At 36.1% G+C, this 16,654-nt stretch overlaps 1 long non-coding RNA gene across 1 annotated transcript; it reads left to right on the top strand.

Annotated features, from left to right (window-relative positions):
- The first annotated feature begins 1,759 nt into the window (after positions 1-1,759).
- Positions 1,760-15,400, top strand: LOC140631724 (uncharacterized). Its single transcript, XR_012029218.1, has 4 exons — positions 1,760-3,974; positions 7,270-7,411; positions 14,620-14,810; positions 15,085-15,400. It is a non-coding gene; the product is annotated as an uncharacterized lncRNA (long non-coding RNA).
- The last annotated feature ends 1,254 nt before the right edge of the window (positions 15,401-16,654 follow it).

Genomic DNA, 16,654 nt, shown 5'->3' with positions numbered 1-16,654 from the left:
AGGTGGAGAATGTTAATAGGACCACGATTTAACAACATGCCATCTATTGAGTTCTTCTTTCTCACCAGGTGAAGTAAAATTTCAATCCAACTTTACACAGGAATGATGCTGTTTAACTACCACCCATATTCCTTTAGAACAGTAAATTCTTATAGAATAAACTGCAGCATGTTAAAAAAGAACTTGTTCCGTTATTTCATTCTAAAAGTTTTCCAAAATAAAATCTTCTTTGTCAAAAACAATAAATATTTTTTAAAAAATTGTTAGCTTTAAAAGCTCTGCCTGCCACCTCTCCACACCTGAAATCGCTGGAACGAGGAATACATGCTTTCCCTCTTCAGAGACCATTCTTAAATCCATGGCCGGAAAATCATTAATTGAACCCAAAACATTAGTTCTTATTTATCAATCTTTACAAAACTATGCACTACCCCTAAGAGGAAAAGGGTGTTTTCATTAAAAGAACTTTGCTTCTATGGTAGGCACTAATGCTAACAATTTTAAAGGTTTCCATGCAAAATCAGAACTGTCAATGAATCACAATTATCATGATATACCTGTGTAAAGTAAAGAACGTTTTGAGCATAACTTTTGAGATTTTTATTGAATTACTCATTATATTTAAAGTTAGATGAAGCACAACATTGCCATGTTGGGTTATAATACAATCGCTTATAGCAAAGCCATGTTCCACCAGAAATAATCAGAAGAGTTGGATAAAATGCATCATTTGCTTGAATACATTGCAGAATTGCTAAAGAAACTAGCATTTGAGAGGCCAAGATCTTGGAGAAAAGGGAACCCGAGAAATGTGAGCTTTTCTGCTCAGGATATTTGCTAATGTGTAGCATAGAGCCAGAAGCTGATAAACCACTCATAGAAATAAAGCAAAGATGCAGCAGAGCAAGGCAAGATTTGACAATCTCCTGGGGGAAGGGAGGCAAAAGTTGGAGTTTGCTGCTGGCCAATCATTCATAAGTCAATGAGCCAAAATCTTGAGAAGGAAGGTGTAAGGAAGTTATGCCAAATGCAGTGCTCTCCCTCCCTGTCCCAATGCATTTTTAGCCAGGAAAGAGCAAGATGCTAAAAAGTAAACATAAAGTCACCAAAAAAGGCAGAGCTGAGTTATCTGTAATCTCAAGCTGATTGAGAGTTGAAAATGAAGTCATACTAAATAGCAAGGTCCTACAAAACAGTCAGTATCCCTAGAAATCTACACCCTACAATATGGGCCAAAGCAGAGGTAGAAAAAGCCATGCTGAAATTGCACTCCAATTTCAAGTTAAATACTTGATTGGATTAAGGGGATCCCAGTGACTTCTACTGTTTTTCCCTATTCAATACTTTTTATATTTTCTCTATTTTTATGTTTCCTATATTCAAAATTTCCTTCTCAACTGGTTCCTTCTCCATCAGCATTTCAACATGCTCAACTATTACCCATCGTGGATGGGCCACACGGAGGTGGGGGTAAGGGGCCTTTTTTTATCTTCCCACTCCTGTCTCCCACTAGAGCATTATCTTCACCCCCTCTCCCATCCTCACATTCCATTTACTCCTGCACCCAAGATAGCCATCCTTCCATGCCTGCCATACCACTAGAATTGCTCTTATCAGACTCCAATAACTTTGTGACATTCCATGTTCCTCTAAAGGAACATTTTCCATCTTTGTCTCAGTAGCTTTCCATATCATTACAATTAAAAGATTTACTATCCCTTTTGTTCTCTTCTTTTTTTTTTTTTTTTTTTTTTTACCTTTTTTGCCTCTTCTTTCTAATCTCCTTTAGGCATTTTTAGGCATTCTTCTTTCTGTTTCTCAAACTACTATTATAATTTTCTTTCCAGTTTCTACATGTTTTTAGCTAACTCTTACAAACTTTCAGATGTCACTTATATATGATGTTGATTCCTAAATGTAAACCTCTAGCCCAAGATATATTCAACATTTCCAATTATACACATCCAATTAGTGTTTTGAATCTCCATGGACAATTTAAAAGCCCTTCCAACTCAATATAATACAAATACCCCCCTGAAGTAAACTGGTAGACCTTCAAATTTTACTATCTCACCCCAGTGCCTGATATGTTGTCCCCAAAATATCTTATAAAACTTATCTGTTTCACCACATCTAGACTGACCTCCTATCATTTTTTCCTTGTTTATGATAGTTCCCTGCTAATAGTCATGCACATCTACTCTTGGGTTGCTCTAGTCCATCTTCCACCCTGAAATCCCAGGGGCATTGCAGATCTAACCATCCTGCTGTGCCTTCATTTAATACTTTAATAAATAACTTCCCTTAGCATTAAGGACCAAATCTGGTCACTGTCAAGCCCTATAGCATCATAGTGTGCAAGTCTTCTTCTCTTCATCCCATTAAATTGTCCAAATTTCAGTTCCTTAAAGGAACCATGCTCCCTTCTTCCCCAGAATTTTTGAAATGCCATTCTTTCCTCCCTGAATGCCTTTGTCTGTAGAGCTGATTAACTTCTACTCATCTTTCCAGTCTTCTTTCAAATGTCATTGCCTTAGGAAAGCTTTTCTAGACATCCTCTGGCTATCTTATGCTTGTCACATACTTTCTGTATGTTTTCCTGAAGGAGAATATATTTTGGTATTTGATTATTTCCTACTGATCACACATCCAGCACCCCAATCCCAATCAGATTGTAATTCCATGAAGAATAGAACCATGTCTGTTTTATTCCCAGTGTACTCCTAGTATCATATTAGCTCCTGGTAAGTTGTAGATACTCAATAAATACGTGTAAAATAAATGAACACAAATGAGTGAATGAATAAATGAATAAGAAGATGCAATATATAAGTTCTTTGAGTATCCCCAGTTAGCTAGCATATCAAGGTATAGTTGTTTGTATTAGGCTTACTTGGATAGGCAACTTTCCTCCTCAAACATTAATTCTTTTCCTTATACCTAGACCTGCCTCACCATGATGGGACAATGGAAATAGATTAAAGCTCAGTTACCATAACTTTATGGATTTAATTAGTAAGTCAGATTTCTCTCTCCCCTTCATATTTCCAATGCACATGCATGTATGCACACACACACACACACACACAGAGTCAACTTCTAGGAAAAATAAAATTTCATTATTGTACTTAGGGTGTAATTTTCCCAGAATGCTGCTCTTTCAAATTAATATAGAACCAACAAATAAGTTAAAATATAGACTATTATTAGAAACTTACATTGATTCATTGAACTCTTAGGTTCTGAAAAGAATGTATCCAAATTATTGTGGGGTTCTTTTTCTTTCACAATTCTTCCTGTTTCTCCTCTCAAAACTAAAATAAGTTTAAAATTAAAATAAAATGTTAGAAAATAATAGGTTTGAAATATAGCACTCTTAAAATTCCCAATTTCTAAGTAGTTCAGTTTCCTGAAGGTTTCCTACGAAAATGCCTGACCGTCACTCAATCTTTAAGTGACATTAAGATTTGAGAGCAACTGGGCAGCCCTGGGGGCACAGCGGTTTAGTGCCGCCTGCAGCCCGGGGTGTGATCCTGGAGACCTGGGATTGAGTCCCACATCGGGTTCCCTGCATGGGGCCTGCTTCTCTCTCTGCCTCTCTCTCTATGTCTCTATGAATAAATAAATAAAATCTTAAAAAAAAAAAGATTCCAGAGCAACTTATTTAATATGCTTATTTTCATATGGAGAAAAATGGATAAGGGAGCAGAGAAAAAAACAGAGAAAGTCATTTTAATATTTTACATTGTACCAAGTACATTTATTACTATCCTAAAATTATTTGGTGCATGTTTATAGCAGCAATGTCCACAATAGCCAAACTGTGGAAGGAGCCTCGGTGTCCATCGAAAGATGAATGGATAAAGAAGATGTGGTCTATGTATACAATGGATTATTCCTCAACCATTAGAAACGACAAATACCCACCATTTGCTTCAACGTGGATGGAACTGGAGGGTATTATGCTGAGTGAAGTAAGTCAATCGGAGAAGGACAAACATTATATGGTCTCATTCATTTGGGGAATATAAAAATTAGTGAAAGGGAATAAAGGGAAAGGAGAGAAAATGAGTGAAAATATCAGTGAGGGTGACAAAACATGAGAGATGCCTAACTCTGGGAAATGAACAAGGGATAGTGGAAGGGGAAGTGGGCAGGGGATTGGGGTGACTGGGTGAGGCACTGAGGGAGGCACTTGGTGGGATGAGCACTGGGTGTTATGCTATATGTTGGCAAATTGAACTCCAATAAAAAAAATTTTTTAATAAAATAAAATTATTTGGTGCAAAATGTTGAATGTGTAAATACTCTTCAAACTTGGCCTGATAAAATCAATATTTCTTTACAAATAATTGGCAACTGATGAGCTTCTTAAAATAATTCATCAAAATATGTTATTGAAAAAGGATATTCAGAAAATATATTAATAAAACTACCAATATCTGTAAGGACACCTATATTTTTATATCATAATTGCTACAAATAGAATATAATTCTGTCTCAGAAAGAAAATCTGAATGCATCATCATTTAAGAGTAAAATATGTTTGCAGAGAAAAATAACTATTTCATTGAAATATTTGCTTAGGGATCCCTGGGTGGCGCAGCGGTTTGGCGCCTGCCTTTGGCCCAGGGCGCGATCCTGGAGACCCGGGATCGAATCCCACGTCGGGCTCCCGGTGCATGGAGCCTGCTTCTCCCTCGGCCTATGTCTCTGCCTCTCTCTCTCTCTCTATGACTATCATAAATAAATAAAAATTGAAAAAAAAATTAAAAAAAAAAGAAATATTTGCTTAGAAAAGGGAAAGGTTTTGATGATGGTGAAAGCTTTTTGGATGCTTTATTCACATATACAGACAATCCTTTGGAGGCAATCTTTAGAAGATTCAGAAAACATGCATATTTGCTTCTTTTGGAGTTAGTTGGCTTTTGTACTCTCTGATATCTTAACAACAGAAGGGTGTTATTCAAATGTATCAGTGGCAGAAGGAGCAGAAGGAGCAGTTATCAGGCTTTTTCTAAAACTCTTCTCTTATTTCCCATAAAAATTAATTTATCCTTTTGTTTTTAAGACCATAAAGCCAATACAGAGTCTTTTTACCCAGAGTAGTTATAGAATTGATGTTATTTGAATGCATATTGAATTCCCTCCAAATCAGTTTATTTTCTCATTATCCACACAATTTTCTTGTGATCATTGCTCACTTGCCTTACAAATAAATTCCAACACTCCTAGTAATATTAGTGCCTTTTTGTATTTGGTTTCTTCTGGTTATTTCATTTACAGTATAATTTTAGGGCTGCTTAATGTATGTGAAGTACATTAAGAATGGCATTTATGTAAATATTTATTAGTATTTCCAAGTGGGTCACCTAACTTAAGAGCTCAGAGTTTAAATAATTGTTCACCAATATAAAAGCTGTTTTCACATCTTTACCTGTGTGATTGCTTACCCAAAGACTATCCCAAGGTAAATGCAAAATCAGAGATATGATATGGTAAATGCAAAATCAGAGATATGTTTCCAGCGCCCCCAGCAACTCCCCTCTTTCTAGGATCCCAGAGTCTGTTATATATTCCAAAATACAATCTTCAAACTCTACTAAAATTTTTATTTATCCTACCAGGTAATTGACTCATAGCTTAAACTGTTTCACTTCTTAGGTCTAATTATGTTTTATTAGTATTAGCAATAATAGCAACTGATTTTTATTCATTGCTTCCTGTATGCTAGGCAATCTAACTACTTTCCAAGTAATAATAGAAATGTGAGGACCTTCCATATTTCCTTTCTTTATTTCCCCAGTATAAGCTTCATGGACTGCAAAACAAGTAAAATATTTTCAGCAATTTAAAGATACACATTATACCACTTCTGAACCCCGGGATTATAGAGCTGGTCAAAAGTATGTTATATTCTCTATGAGACTATGGCTATATAGTTGATGCATAGTTTTAGAAAGCTCCATTTCTATACCAAAGACATAGATTTTATTTTTTCCTAATAAAAAATGCTGAAGAGAACAAAAATGGTTTTATGTTGATACACATAAAAAGAGAAAGAGACAAGAAAACAAAGCAAGAGTGAAGCAAATAAAGAATAAGAAATAGACTAACAAGAAGCCAAATTTATCTTGGAAAATTAACTTGGATGTACCCCCACTCCACCTACTCTCTTGTCAAACCTTACAAAAATATCAGCAGTAATAAGAAAAAAATATCAAAGATATGACATAATCCTAGAGCTAAAATTGTGCTTCAGATATAACCTTATCCAGCCTAAATCACATCCCAAAGCCCACAGAGGATAAATGGCTACAGTCACAGGCTAATTGGCAGAGGAACAGAGAGAAAGCACAGGTATTCTGATGCCAGGCCTGGTTACTTTTTGACACTGTCTTCTTTTTTATTTTTAATCTTTTTTTAAGATTGTATTTATTTATTCATGAGAGACACAGGCAGAGACACAGGCAGAGGGAGAAGCAGACTCCATGCAGGGAACCCAATGTGGGACTTGATCCCAAGACCCTGGGATCATGCCCTGAGCCAAAGGCAGATGCTCAACCACTGAGCCACCCAGGCGTCCCATGGCACTGTCTTCTTTTTAACACTGAGTTCCTTGTAGGCATTTTATAATAGACTAATTATGATTTAGAGTATAATAACGACTTCTGATGGTATTCCACACTAACTATATGACCAAGATAATGGCATTTAAGTTGGGAACCATAAATCTGTTTCTCTATAAACTGTTGTTAAAGATACTAGCTTTAGAAGATTGTCTGTTGATTAAATAAGTCTGCAAGTGACTTTTGTGAAGCTTTGCCACAAAAATAACAGCTGATATTTATTGAGGACTTACTATGTGTTATCCTAGCATCCTAGCATCCATTTGAAGCATATACCTCACACAACTAAGAGGTACTATAGTGCAAATTGATGATGCCAGGTGGTCTGTCCCAAGTCTATGTATACTAACACAATATGCGCTGAAAGTATGGTATATAACAACAGTGTTATAAGGAAGAGTAACCATGTATTCACCTCTGAGCTTAATACAAAGCATATTACCAATAACATTAAAGCCTCCATTGTGCCTTCCCTCATGGTGGACTCCTTCCTTATGTCCAGAGCTGATCACTAACCTGAATTTAGGGTAATCATTCCTTTGCTTTAACTCATGGTTTTCCACAGCTGTGAGAAAAGGAGAACTGAGGGCACATACATTGTCTTTGTTTGTAATTTATCTTTTTCCTTTTTTTTTTAAAGATGATCTTTGATTTTAAAAATCAGAGGGAGAGGGAGAAGCAGACTCCCCGCTGACAAGGGAACCTGACTCAGAGCTTGATCCTAGGACCCAAGGATCATGACCTGAGCTGAAGGCAGACACTTCACCGATGGAGCCACCCAGGTGCCCTGATTTTTAAAATTTTTAATTTTAAGATAAACACATTAACCAAATATTTCCATTATGGTCAATGCCATTTTGGCAACCTATAAATATAAACAAATCTCTCATAGTAACATCATGGCACACTCTTATTATTGGTCTATTCATAACCACTTTAGTTTCTTATCTAATTTTTGAATTTATAATGTATTCTATTAATCGTTAGCTGTGAAGTCATAACCCATAACCAAAACTAGGTCTGGAACCATAGCTTATATCTACTCACCTTGCTCTTATTATATCATCAACTTTAAATTTGATTACATTAAAATAGCAATAATACACATTCTTGTCCACATGTGGACAATCCTCATTATTAAACTGCAAAGTTCCAAAGACTGTATTAAATCAATAATAGCTTTTTCTAATTCTTAGCCTCTGAGTGACAGTTTAACAAGGAGTACTTTAGCGATTCAGTAAGTCAGAACTAAATTCCATTTTAAGTAAACTCCATCCTAACACTTAGAGCGTTCTAGAAAATTTTTCAGAAAACTTCTTGCTTAAATGATTCTATGAGTCCCTACTTATGTAAACACACACACACACATGCTTTACAACTCTCTGCTCTTGGTGTTAAAATATGACACTTTCAGAAACAAGTTTCTTTTCATTTTATTTTTGAGAATGATGCTGCTGTGAAAAAGATGACATTTGAAGAATTTCTGGAAAAGAATGATGCACTTAACCATAAAATTTAAGTCAAGAATTTAAATGACTCTGACATCTCCATTACCTGTGCAGAATATTCCCACTGTACAAGATCCAATGTGCTTTGTTTGCTATGTTCCTTCTAACTGTTTCTTCCCTATTTTTCCAAGTCTTGACAATAGAGCTTTTCAGTCCTTATTACCTGGCTTATAATTTCTGGGACAAAAACTTGGAAAGCAGTAGGAACCCTACTAAATCACTCAATAATTCTCCAATCAGAAGTACTAAAACATAAGGTTATTGGAATCATTTTTAGCTTTTTATTTTGTCTTTTAGAGTGAATACTTAATACATTTCTGTAAGTCAATTCCATGTTTCAGAGGTCTTTGGCTTAAGTGTAAATCATTTTGTTTTGAAAGTGGTATTACCTTAGATAAGAGTAGGAAAACAGATTGAAAACTTTCCAGTGTTTCAGTGAAAAAACAGAAGCCCATGACTCAAGTGTGACTATACATTCTATGTGGCATTCAGTCATCAGTTGTCATGGGAAATACTATACCTTACAAGTGGAATTAATTCATTTAACAGTGGACCTACTCTATTCAGGAAAATGTGTTAGGCACTAAAGTCTGAACTTAATTACTTAGAATAATCTTAAATTCTAAGAATGAAGACTATCTAGAGAGCTCTTTGATATCTACTAAAAGTATTTAGAAACATAAGTTGAGGGCAGCCCCGGTGGCTCAGCAGTTTAGCGCTGCCTTCAGCCCAGGGTGAAGAGATCGAGTCCCATGTCAGGCTCCCTGTGTGGAGCCTGCTTCTCCCTCTGCCTGTGTCTCTGTCTCTGTCTCTCTCTCTATGTCTCTCATGAATCAATAAAATCTTTAAAAAAAAATAAGTTGATCAATATAACATTGTATTGAAATAGAGAAGAGCAACTTGTGATGTCCTGAGACTGCCTGGCATGCAAAGGGAGGCCATGGCATCTATTTTTGAATGTGAACACTCACATGGAACACAACATCAGACAAGGCCACTCTGTGACCATGATGAATTGAGACAAAAAGGATAACCACTCTGTAATTATGAACACTGTCCAAGCTAAGTAATGACTAAATATGCCTCTACTTGGATAATATGAGTGACTACTGCCCCTTTACCAACTACAAGTTAGCCTTGATCTATCCCTCCCATCTTCCGGATGAGATTTATTAAGATACCCAGTCATAAAATTACCCACACTTTCTGACAACATCCAACCCATTGCAAATATCCATGTCTATAGACCCTCCCCCATATGTTAATAAAAACCCAAATCCTAGAAGTCATTTTCAACACTATGTTAGCTCTGCATGCCTTCCCAATTCCTGAAATGTGTAATAAAAGCAATTTATTCAACTACAGGTTTGTTTTTGGTGCCAATTCTCTATTTCTTTGAATATAAGACACTATAAGCTGCAAAAAATATTCTGGTTTTATGGGTATTCGAGTATAAAAATTGTGCATCTTAGAATTGATGGAAAAAATGCATTTGTACTACATTTACTTTTTAGAGGTAAGTATACATTTACCATATACTTTAAACCTAAAGCCTGAGGAAAATCTTTCATTTTTAAGGTAAGGCACTCCCTCACAGAGGTTCCTGATCTATTCTCTAAGGAAAATGAATCTATGCATCAAAGGAGGTAGAAGCTCTGTATTTTTTTTTCAATTTAAGAATACATGAATACATAATGGATTTTTTAAAATATTCTGGATCAGAAATTCATAAATTTTGACCCATTGCCAAATCTGGCCCCCTTTTTATTTTATAAATAAAGTTTTATTGAAATATAGTCAGATCTATTCACTTACATATTTTCATTTTAGCTGTAACAGATCTGGTGGCCAGTTAAGCTTGAAATGTATACCATCTGAATCTTTAGAGAAAAAGTCTGCTGAGCAGCCATCTTCTAGAGTGAAATTTAAGCAATTGCCTAAAATTAGAATTGACTATATTCCAGCTTCATAACACTTATAAAATATGTTACCACTTGCATATAAACCACACTGATAATATAATAAAATACTGTGATCCAATCTCCTCACCTATAAAATCAGTATTATAATCATAGTACCTAATTTACATAGTTATTGTGAGGATTATGTGTGTTTAGAATAGCATATAAGAACTGCCAACATAAGTGTTTTCTATTTTTGTAGTTGCTTACAACCACTAACAAAACCAATAGCAGCCCTTACCTCTAAACATTAAAGTTCATTTCTGGAAAATAAAAAAAAAAAACAAAAAACAATAAAAAACACATTTATGAGCACAAAAATAGCCAAATGAAAGCAAGTTGATCTGTATACTATCGCTGGCCAAAAATCATTGAAAAATGGGGGGAAAAGGAGAGAGAAAGGGAGAAAGAGAAAGAGAGGGAAAAGCATTGCATGAAAAATAATGCAATTATTTTATTGAAAACTAGGAAACAATAAAACTGATTAGAAGCAACAACATATATGATGTCTTTTTCTGGAGTGTTCCACCATTGGATCATAAACATATGTGAAATAATAGAGTTTTGAAACTCCCACATGCTAATTAAATAGGAGAAACCTAAATATCCAGCCACACACCCGTTTCCTGCAGAAATATCAGTGTGGTAATGAGTCTGTCTTCAAACTGGGAGTCAGTTTCCATGTCTTCCATTCTTATTTCACAGTGTTAGTTGGAGGAGAAAACCCACAAGTTGAGGCAAATCAGTTGAGCAAATTAAGGAAAATGCAGGGTAACTTCCTGTGAAATTTTACTATATCTATATAATATATATATATATATATATATATATATATATATATATACACAGACAGATTTTCTTGAAAATTCATGGGACTAAAGAGTCCCACTACAACCAATGAAAATTTGTTTTTAAAGATGACATTTTTATACATTAAAGATTAACTTCAATATTTCTGTTTTCTACTATTGAAGGGTGATTATTGGAAGGTGATATGTGATATTGGGAAGTTAGTAGAATTTAGTAGATTTCCTGTTTCTAATGTCAAATCTAATTTTTTTCAGATTCGGGAAGAAAGTGTTGAGATAAACTTTTAAATGTCATATTTCTGTACTTCATTTAATAGGAATGTCTATGAAACACGTGGCCAAACAAAAGTTTGGAGACTAGAAATCATATGAGCAAAAAAAAATCCAGTGATACAGAAACAGGTTTCTGCATGCAACAAATCAACCAAGCATTCAAAGTGCAATGTTTCCTCTCTCTCCTTATAGTTTCAAACAGCTTTGACTCAAATATTTGACCCACAGAAATTTCTACATGTTCTTTTTATTACTAGGTGACACCAGCTTTGCATTTTAGATTCACAATACCTAATAGTTTGTTAGATTAATACAATTATTACCATTTTTCAAGTTTGACTTCATCATGGCCATATGATTAAGCCCTTAGAAAGCTACAAATTAAGCTGAGAACTCTGCCAATATTTCAATTCTCTCCACTAAGCTTGAATCAAAGTTTGGGAGAAAAGACATGATAAATGACAAGTAAAAAAGGGCTTGTCACTGTTATTACTACATGAATTTTAGTACAGAGAAGACCATAAGAATTTTTGAAAAACAGTTCTGTGGAGTAGAATAAATTCAGCCAAATATGCTCACTTGCATATTACAGGGTTATGAAGCCTACTCATAAGAGATTTCATGCCTTTCATTTTACATTGAGTTTTCCTTTATAAAATAACACCAATTAAGGTTATTACACATAGAAAGACTTATTTGTAAATAAAAAATATTAAGAAACCATTTTAATGGGCAGCCCGGGTGGCTCAGTGGTTTAGCACCACCTTCAGCCCAGGGCATGATTCTGGAAACCTGGGATCAAGTCCCATGTCAGGCTCCCTGCATGGAGCCTGCTCCTCCTTCTGCCTATGCCTCTGCCTCTTTCTCTCTTTCTCTCTGTGTCTCTCTTGATTAAATAAATAAAATATTTAAATTTTTTTAAAAAGAAGCCATTTTAAGATATACATATATCTATATATGCTTATATGAAATGATTGTCAAATTATATATTTGGTGGGAAGAAAATTATGAAAAAAATTTTGGTGGGCAGACTCTAAAATGTCCCCAAAGATTTTTGCCTCCAGTATTGACACCCTTATGTAATCCCTACACTTTGAGTTAGATGAAGCCTGTGACTTGTTTCTAACAAATAGACTATGACAAAGGTGATGGGATATCAAAAATTTATGTTACATGCGATTATAACCTCCATCTTGATAGTAGCTTGTCGCCTGTGCTTACATGCTCTGGTATATCAAGTAGCCATGCTGGAGATATCCCCTGGGAAGGAATTGAGGGCAGCCTTGGGCCAACAGTTAGCTCGGAACTCAATCTAACGGCCCACAAAGAGAGCTTGTATGAGGAGTCTTTCCAAGTGGAGTGTTCAGATGAAACCCCAGGCCTGTAGACACTTTGATTAAAGCCTTTGAAAAGCCTAGAAACAGAGGACCCAGGGAGGCCATGTCTGAGCACTTGACCAAGAGAAACTAAGATACTGAATATGCATTGTTTTAAGCCATTTTTGTGATAATTTGTTACATCGCAATAGATAACCAATACATATTTTGATACCTGGAAGTGGGATACTTCTATAACAAAGCATAGAAATGGCTTTTCAACTGGACTGTAGTTGAAGGCTAAAGGGATCTGAAAAAGCACAATAGAGAAAGCCTAAATTCCCTTGGCCAGGCTATCAGTAGAAATTTGAACATTGAGAACACTGTCAATGAGGACTCAAAAGAAGTGAGAGATGTATTCCTGGAAACTGGAAGAAGGGGCATCCTTATTATGCAGTGGTAGAAAGCTTAGCAAAATTTTTATCTCAGTTATGTGGAAAATAGCATTGACATGAAAAACATTGGTTATCTAGCTAAGGAAATGTCCAAGTGAAGTAGTGAATATGCCAACTGGTTCCTTTATGCTATTTATAGTAAAGTGCCTCAGCCTCTATAGGAGACCAAGGTAGAAGAGGGCTTATCAAGAAGACATTTGGAGTGTGGCCTTTGTCTAATGGAGTGAATCTCAATGAAATTCACCAAAGGCCTACAGAGTTATAAGAAAATCCTGTCACCAAAAACACTGACCATTTTAACTGAAAGAAACAAAGAATAGAAAATGAAATGACACTGTTGGTCTCCTCTAAATTTCTACTGACAGTGAGCACATTGAGAAAACTATTCTGGTGCAAACACATGCTACTTTACATGAAAAAAAAAAAAAAGCAGGGAGACTCAGAGGAGGAAACCAAGAGCGCAGAACACAGAGCCAGGAGTTCTCAAAACTCAGACCAGAACAATGAAACAAACCAAGGAAAAACTTGCTTCCTGCACTTTGGCCACATCTACCCATCTTTGTAAGGGCAATATTATAACTATGTTCCTCAAGTATATACTCAGCTAGTCTAGAATGGATGTAAAAGAATTAAAAAGAATGTGGGTGACCAACTGCAGAGCTTATCTGAGGACTGAATCTTCTACCCCTTGCACACTGGGGAAACGTGAGGTCCTGAGTCAGCACACTGACTCTTGACCATATTCTCCAGATACAGATCCTCTGGTCCCCCCCTTTTTTTTTAATTTTTTTATGATAGTCACAGAGAGAGAGAGAGAGAGAGAGACAGAGAGACAGAGACACAGGCAGAGGGAGAAGCAGGCTCCATGCACCGGGAGCCCGACGTGGGATTCGATCCCGGGTCTCCAGGATCGCGCCCTGGGCCAAAGGCAGGCGCTAAACCGCTGCGCCACCCAGGGATCCCTGGTCCCCCTTCTTGAATAGCTTATTCTCTTACCCTTTGAAGTAAACATGTTTTCTTCTGCTTCCAAAGTTAATCATTCCTATAGCCAATCTGCTAGCTCTCAATAAAGGCTGGAAGAGAGAAAGCCTCAGGGCCCAAGTCCATGCCTGAGTCTGAGTCTCAGGCTCCCTGCCCCCAGGTCAGAATTCAGTGAGACCCCAGTCTTTCTTCATATTGTCACCTCCGACTATCCTGGCTCCATGGCAAAGTAAGGTGGCCTGTGTGTCACTGTCACTTCTCCTACTGCCACAGATAGACATTATGAGAGGTAGAAATGAGGATTTTCACTAGCTTCTTAGCTGTAAAGGTATGTGTTTCATAAGCTGTCTTAACTTTTGGAATACATCCAAAGAGGTGGCAAATTTAATAGCCAGAAAGCCATTCACTACTAGCTGAGGTTTTCTTTCTAAATTTGCTGGCCACGGCCATTGGAACTTTGAAAAGTAATAAATATAGTAAAGCAATTAACACCTTTGAACAACTCCTGGAAAAAAAATTCTAACCTGGATGCATAAACATATACAAAACAACAACAACAAGAAAACTAGTTTGAAAGAGTTGCTCTCAAGCCTTGAACATAATCAATGACCTTCTAACATTTGCCCAGCTGGATTTCAAAATTGTTATGGATTCTTATTTACTTCCCCTTTCCCTTCTTTTGAATAGGAATGTGTGTGGCTGCTGACCTATGCTTCGCTCAAAATTGTATTCTGGGAAGACAGTCAGAAACTTGTCTCTCACATGTCAGATAAAGACAAATTATGTCCCAAGAGTTCTACTTAACAACTCAACAACTTGTCTGAACCTGAATCTGATCCTAGAGATAGATTTTGGACTTGGATTAAATTCTGTGATGGGTTAGTACTTATAAGGACTTTAGAGATGGGGAGGTTAATGTGTTTGGCATGGGAAAGTGATATGAATACTTCAGAGTCAGGGCCCAGACTTTGGTAGGATGCTATGATGGCTGTTCATAGACCTTGGAAACCCCTCCCCTTAAGTAACTTGCTTCTAACCTATAGGGTACCACAGAGTTGAGGGCTTATAACTTTCATGATTAGAATTTTCTAAGACTTTAACTTGTCTTACTCTCAGTCTCTCCCTATTGCCTTCTCCCTATTGCCTTGTCAGAGATGTCAAGAAACTGAAGCTGGCAAGAAACTGAGGCTGGCCTCTGGAATACTACTGGTTAAGGATTGAGACTCTTGGTCCTGTAACCCATAAGAAACTAAATCCTACCAACAGACATGAGGTTAGAAACATCCTTTACTGTTCGAGCCTTCAGATGAGAACCCTGCCTGACCAATACATTGACAGTAGCCTTGTGGGAAATCATATAGCAGCAGGTGCAGCTAAGCTATCTTCAGATTTTTGACACATAGAAACTGAAATAATAAATGTGTGTTGTTTTCAGCTGCCAATTAATTTGTTATATAACAATAACTAATAAAGATAGTATTTATATAAATGCATGCTTTAATGTGTGTAGAACATTTCTGATACAAATGCAGTAAGTGGAAGAGGGTCAGTATCTCTGAAGAGAGAATAAGGCCTTTCTGAGATAAGAAGTCATACTTTTCTTAGTATACCCTAAGTAGATTTTGAATTTTTTTCAAATTTTGTGTTATGAAAAATACTAATTATTTTTAAGAAAATAGATCATTTTATACTTTTCATTTAAAAATTATAATTCATCTTATACAAGGATTACCTTATTTATTCTTTCTATTTTGCCAAAATGAGATGGCTTGAAATCTAAAAGGTGAATCTTAAGTATAAAAAACTTCCAAATCAGAGAGCAATCAAAGTGAGCACATACTCAGTTCAATCACTTGCCAGTAAGTGTTTTGGAGCTAAGAAATCAAATCTGTGATAATTTTTAAATAACCCCTTTATATCAAGAAGAGGCACTGAATGTATCAGGTTCCAGTAAAGAAATAAATGGCAGATTGTACAGCCCTTGTGTTCTTGTTATGGCTTAGTACATACAATTGTGCAAAATCTCATTTACTTTTCACCTCATAAGTTTGTTAATAATTTTTTATATCAGTAGTAAAATTCTTAAATCTGAGATAAGTTGACCTGTATAATATTCTTTTCTTCTTATCACATCAAGAATAATAGTCGAAGGGGGCAAGGGCAAGATGGTGAAGAAGTAGGGTCCCCAAGTCACCTGTCCCCACCAACTTACCTAGATCACTTTCAAATCATCCTGAAAACCTATGAATTCAACCTGAGATATAAAGAAAGAACAGCTGGAAAACTACAGAGAGAAGAGTTTGCGCTTCTAACAAGCCACTCTGTGCTGGGCAAAATGACTAGAAAGAAGAACTCACCACAAAAGAAAGAATCAGAAACCATACTCTCTGCTACAGAATAACAGAATTTGGATTACAAGTAGATGTCAGAAAGCCAATTCAGAAGCACAATTATGAAGCTACTGGTGGCTCTGGAAAAAAGCATAATGGAATCAAGAGTCTTCATGACTGCAGAATTTAGATCTAATCAGGCCAAAATTAAAAATCAATTAAATGAGATGTAATCCAAACTGGAGGTCTAACAACGAGAGTTAATGAGGTAGAAGAAAGAGAGTGAGTGACATAGAAGACAAGTTGATGGCAAGGAAGAAAGGTGAGGAAAAAAAGAAAAACAATGAAAAGATCATGAGGAAAGGTTAAGGGAAATATGACAGCCTCAGAAG

Source organism: Canis lupus, chromosome 4, assembly GCF_048164855.1.
Source record: "Canis lupus baileyi chromosome 4, mCanLup2.hap1, whole genome shotgun sequence".
NCBI lineage: Eukaryota > Metazoa > Chordata > Mammalia > Carnivora > Canidae > Canis > Canis lupus.
The sequence above is the reverse complement of the archived record's forward strand: the minus strand, read 5'-3'. Positions and strand labels throughout refer to the sequence as shown.